Consider the following 6,923-nt stretch of genomic DNA (forward strand, 5'->3'; position numbering starts at 1 on the left):
CTGTATCCACCATGAAACATATTATTTTCTCATATCGGTTAACTACTTCTACCAGTATAAGCTCTCTAGCATGCATTTTCTTTTTAAACTCCTTGAAGTAGCCCCAAGAAATATTATCAAACTTATCAGGGTACCTTCAATCCATTGAACATCTCCAATACTGGGGAAATAGTTTTTAAAATAGAAGAATAAACCTAAAATAAATTGACCAAATTTGAATCTCAACTTCTTGTCTTTCTTCACAGCTTCTAGATTCACCATCAATTGGATTCTTAGTGCCTCCACCAAATCATAATCAACATTATTTTACCATCCAGTAGGCAGTATGAATAGTTGTTATTGGTATGTTGTTCATTGTTCTTGAATAGTAAATCTTGTACCAAATCACCATAGAGGCATATTTCATAGCTAGATCGTTGATGTTGTTTACTGTCATGACTCTACCATCCCAATTTGATCCTGGCAACTTCTCCACAACATTCTTCGGTATTGATATGAGTAGGGGTACTTCACCGATTGAGTAGAATCCGGTTACTGCATGGATGACTTCCTTGGTTATTTTATGCGGTCGATCCAACCACATAAATTGATCATGAATCCGACTCAAAACAAATCTGACTAACTCATTATCAAAATAATTAATGAAGTTGATTGCATGATGGAACCCTTTCTCGACGACATTCTTAAATTGTTCTTTTAGTATGCCCTTTTCATCACACAATTATTTGTACTGGTCATGAATAACTGATGCACCCATGTCCTCCAGTTTGCAGTGATAAAATGATCTGACATCTTCAATGTGTAAAACTTCATACAGTACACTGGATAGGGCATCGACAGGGTCTGTTTCTTCTGATTTAAAAGGATGATGTTTGAACTCCGGTCATGGCCTCTCGGTCATATCAACAAGATGCAAAGTATCCATACTAAAATATGCAAAATCTCAAAGCAAAGAGTAAAATTTATTGATAAATACCTTTCCTGCTTCAGCACAAGGGTTTCACACTGTCAAAACCTTCAATACTCGATCACCGATTCACAAAGCACTTTCGATTACCTCAGATATCTACTAAACATGATGAATGTTGCAATCACAAACTTTCTCTACTCTGCTCGCTTGCCAAATGCTCTCGAAATTGCAATGTGAGAAATGAAATTCAAAATATTCTTTTTATTTGCTTTCTATCTACCGCATTAAATTCTTTAACCAACAAAACCCTAAAACGCCTTAAAACACTCTTAAGCATATTACCAGTTGCTAAAATAGAATGTTATTTATTGGTTATGATTCAAAAATACTTATAATCATCAAAATGCATCAAAATGTGCAGATTTAACTTATAGTACTTCATCCAGGGGTTCATCTCAAGATTTGACAATATGCTCACACCAAGTTGTAGAAATAACCTAGTTTTTCGGTGATGAATTCTCCACACTAGGTGAAGAATTTGATTCCTTAGATGGTTTGTCATCACTATTCTTCTTCTAGATTTTATTCATCTCAGCTCTGGTTTCTTTAATATCAACTTTCTTCTTTCCTTTCTGGTCTGCAGAATGATTCACCGATTGGTTCTTGTATGTTTTGCAAAACTTAGAAATGTGTATTCATTTGTTACAATGATAACATTCCATTCTAGATTCTCTCCATGGTGCTGCATTGCCTCTACCTATCCTTCTTCTATAGTTTATTGCCATATGTCCAAAGTTGTTATAGATTGAACAATTCACATTGATTCTTTTCTCCATCTCATAGGGACTAGACCGGTTAACATAGGGTCTTTGCCAATTAGTGCTTCTCCGGTCATTGGAATTCCTTCTCGAATCACCAACACATCTTGGATTCATATGAGGTGCTGGATTATTAGCTCCACACCTGCATTTGATAGATCTATGCCCATACATGTTGCATGTATAATAGTAACCTTCAAATTTTCTAGGCACATATCTAGTATTAGGTCTATAACAATTATTAGCATCAAATCTGCTTCTATGAACATTAGCAGTATGTCCTGGTTTATGACAATTAAAACAAATAGGTTTGTAATCTTTTTTAGCGGTAGGTTTCTAAGCCTTAGGAGTTGTTTTACCTTCATGCATGTTGCTCATGGTACTAGAAGGTTCTCCTTTCTCAAATGTATTATATCCTAGCCCAAATGTATCACCATTCATCCTCTGAGATTGGATCTATTCATCTAGCATGGTAGAACTCTTGTTGAATTTTGCAAGCTTCTCATTAGCTTCTGCAAGCTCTTTAGTAAGATCTTCATTATGCTTCATAAGAGTCTCTCTAAGAGGCATTTCCATATCAAGATCTGCTTTGATTTCTTCTTTATCTTATTTCTCCTCATGCCAGTGAGCATAAAGAGTACCATTCTCCTTATTTATCTTAAATATCTCATGATCTTTCTCTTTGATCTTGTCTTCAGCTGCCCTCCTAGCTTCAAGTTCTTGACTCAGCCGGATTGTAAGGGCTTCAATCTCTCTCCTCAGGTTAATTTTCTCACCATTTAGTTTATCCACTTACTCAACCAATGCATCTATGTTTGCTCCATCATAATAGTTTCTTTCATTGATCTCCAACAATTGTTTGGTTAGTTCTTTCTTGTTAGCTAGTGATGCCTTATACTTGCCTCTTAGGGTTTCTAGGTCTTCCTTGGTTTCTGCAAGTTCCCTAGCCATCTCTCTATAACTCATTCCCTCCCCCATATTTTCCTTAGGATTAGAGATCCCTTCCAAATGGTTATGCCTTAAGGAAGTTTGGCTCTGATACCAATTGATGAACTTATAAGGCACTGAGAGGGGTGGGTGAATCAGTGCAAGTAAAAACAATACAAATCTGATTATCAATTTCACCAACTTAAAACTCAATAGGCATATAAGAAATAACACCAAGTAAGAAATCACCACATAAAGCATAAACCACATGACACAAGAGGTTATACATGGAAAACTCAAATGGGAAAAACCACGGTGGGAGTTAGTACCCACAAAGATCCACTACCTACAATATAGAGATTTGACTGGCTAAGGTCTACAACACCCAGTTAGGGGCACACCCTATTAGGAGTGTCTAAGCTTGGTTAAGAGATATACAATAAGGCCTATGTAGGCCAACCTTGTTAGGAGCTACTCACATTACTGGGATTTGCAAACATAAGTTAATGTGTCACCTAGTTAGAGGATTTAATGATCAGACCTATTAGGATCCGACTGCACCCTGTTAGGAGTGATCTTGTGAGAGGATTTTCTTGGTGAAACTGTTAGGGAGACAAAAATTTCAAATGATCTCAGTATAACACCACCAGTGTCTGATAAGATCTACTTCAAAACATTACAACATCACATATACTTCATCTCAGAACTCCTCTGATCACCACACTATCAGAAAGATGAAATTCACTAACGATTTCTTACACATTCAAGCTCATACTCATATTCACCTTCATACCTCATCGCACATCTTAAAAACATCATTAGGTGGGCTAAAACCTTGGAAAAAATCCCTAGGTTCAATGAATCTAGATGATATTGCATTACATGCCTTACTTATGTCAGCCACCGACATAACAAATCTAATTCTATGTTGTTTTACTGATCTGAGTGATTTTCATCACTATTAGTTGAATGTCCATCATAATACCTTCTCTATCAATCAGATCACATTCACTTGATTGAATTACCACATGTGGTCATGAACATAACTTCATCTATGAGTCTTCATTGCTGCTGCAAAACCGCATCATCCCATTCTTCATAAATTTCTTGTACCGGTTGTCAGAATATTATTATGTCTATCTTTTACCTGTTAAAGTCCTAATTACTGGTTCTGATAAAAACTGTCTCTGCTTACTAGTTAGGCCTTATCATTTGAACTGCAGGACTCAGATGACTGTAGAAACATAGTTTCCATCAATGACAACATACAACATAGTCATCATACAACAATCTAATCTCTTTACAAAATAGACATGTACCTATTGCATCAAGCAAATAAACAATTACTGATTCAGATCAAATGATCAAATGCCAATAAAATAAACATAAATAACATGCATACCACAACATAATGATTTACGTGGGGAAAACCCTACACTCAAAAAGCCACCCAATAAATTATTTAAAAATCAATAACATATTATAATATACTTGTAGATAAAACTTTTCATAAGAGTATCACCAATTAGAAATTTAGAGGTAACTCAATAGCTATAAGACTCTTACACACAACCTCCACCTCACACACCTCATGTATAAGAGATACAATACATGAAACCGTAAAATGGTATTACAAAACCATCAGCTAAAACCACCCAATAAAGTGGAAGTGATCTTATCTCCAATCCCAGATGCCCTGTGATGTGTCAAAACACACATCAACATGTGTACCTCCCTTTACAGCTCATTTATATGTTTGATGCATTTTTTATATTTCCTATTTCAAAAAACTAAACTTATGGATGCCATAACTTTTGAACTGGGTGTCCGATTGACGAACTATTGAAGCATAGGAAAGCTCACAATGTGTTCTATCTACTTGTAACTAGTTACCCAATTATGGGTACTTTTCAGACTGTTTTAGAGCCTCTAAAGCTATCAAAATTGAATTTGAAACTTTCATCACAACTTTTTAAAGTAGAAACTTTAATATCTTCAAATCCAAATATGATCTTACAATGAAAATTTACTAGCATGCTTATCTAGCCAATCCAAAGCTTTGAAATTTTTTTTTAAATACTTCATGCTCAAACAAAAACTTACTATAAATAGTAACCTTTGATGGTATGATGAAAGAACAAGTATTTGGTAGAATACTGAGAGGGGGGGGGTGAATCAATATACTGAAAAACTGATAATAAGTTCCCAAACTAATTAGAGCTTTACAATAAGTCCTGTTAAGAACTAATTCCGGTTAGGAATCACCCAGTTAAGGGATTTACAAATATGCCTTGTCAGAAGCACAATACCCTATTAGGAGTAACCTCACTAGAGGATTTAAGAATCCAAACTAATGGACCACCTTGTTAGAGGATTTAAGAGTAACCAATCTTGTTAGAGCTTACCCAGTTAAGGGATTTAACTTCTGTTGTAATTGTTAGAAAACAAAAGTTTAGTTGATCTGTCTAAATAGCACTACTCTTGCTTGATCAGATCCTTCTATAACCTTCAGTCTGCCTTCACTCAAAGTGTAGATCCATTCTTTGGTTTGGCAACTATACACTCAACAGGTTTTCTACCAACCTTGCCAACAACCTTAACAAACAACTTCATCGACCTTAAATAGAAATCAATTAGGTCGGTAACACAACAAAAACCTAATTCTCATCATCGAGATTCCAAACAAGTCGGTACAGTCTTGACCATTAGAAATTATGACAATCTCTTCACATTCTTCAAGACAATTTCAACCACTCTATGATCACCACTCTATTGGACTTTGTAACTCATCACGCGATGTGCATTAGATGCAATCCACTTTGCTCCTTCCCTAGACATGAGAAAACGCATCAAAACAATTTGAATATCTCCTTAATCAAATGATCACACATGTCTCCATCATTATCGCTTATCAGATAATAAACCATCAAACTTAGCTGGTTAGGGTTTAACAGCTGATAGGGTTTACCGGTTATATTACATGGAAAGGTTTAACCCTTTACATAGGTTCAACTCACAAACTTAACATACAAGTTTACAACATCTTCCAGAAATCTCTTCTTACTGGTTACTAGCCAATATCAAAAACAACAATATCAACAATAACATGAATACCATTTATTGGTTCAATTGACATCAATGACAACATATCATTAATGCAATCTTGATGCAAAATACCAAAAAACTCAAAATGCCAACAATCTCCCGCTTTGGCATTGATGGCAATACAAATATCAACGCCTCTGATTGCTATTGAAATAGGTGGGATTGGTGAATAGGAATCCTGGTTAACATTACCAAATATTCACCTTTCTCTGTCTGTCTTCAGCCTACTGCTGGTTCACTTAATCAGACACATAATTCTTCTCCCCAATCACATAATTCTTCTCCCCCTTTGACAACAATGCCAAAGTGAAAGTAAAACATGTAATTCTTCTCTCACTGTGATGTTGATGCTCCCCCTATGGAATACATCCACTCCTTCATCAATCCATATAAGATTCTACAAGTGGTTTAGGGATGGATGCAATCAACATCATCCTTAACTAACTTCATGAAGAAGGACAACCCCCAATTGACTTATAAGATACTTGAAAGTGGTCTTAGGCAGAGGTTTGGTAAAGATATTTGCAAGCTGCTCCTTGGTAGAAACATGCTCCAAGATAACGTCTTTACTTTGAAATTTTTCCCTCAAGAAGTGATATTTCAATTCATTGTGCTTAGTCCTTGCGTGCAAAACAAGATTTTTTGAAATGTTTATTGCACTTGTATTATCACACAAAATCTTTATAGGTTCTGAGATTTCTATCTTCAAACCTTCCAAAATGTACCTCATCCACATAGTTTGTGTGCAATTCATATAAGTTGCTACATACTCAGCTTTAGCAGTAGATTGTGAAGTGCAACTCTACTTTTTACTACTCCAAGAGACTAGCCTTCCTCCTAAAAAGAAAGCTCCACCGGTAGTACTTTTTCGGTCATCAATGTTTCCTACCCAATCAACATCTATGTATGCTTTCAGATCAAAATTTCCACCATATGGATACCATAATCCATAGTCAACAATACCTTTTAGATATCTAAAAATTCTCTTAGTTGCCATCAGATGTGCCTCTTTTGGATTCTTCTGAAATCTAGCAACAATACCAACTACATGGGCAATATCCGGTCGACTATGAACAACATAGTGTAGTTTGCCAATCATTGACCTATGTTCCTTTTTATCTACAGACTTAGATGCATCTTCCTTGGACAATTTACAACTTGTA

This window comes from Cryptomeria japonica, chromosome 7 (assembly GCF_030272615.1).
Source record: "Cryptomeria japonica chromosome 7, Sugi_1.0, whole genome shotgun sequence".
NCBI lineage: Eukaryota > Viridiplantae > Streptophyta > Pinopsida > Cupressales > Cupressaceae > Cryptomeria > Cryptomeria japonica.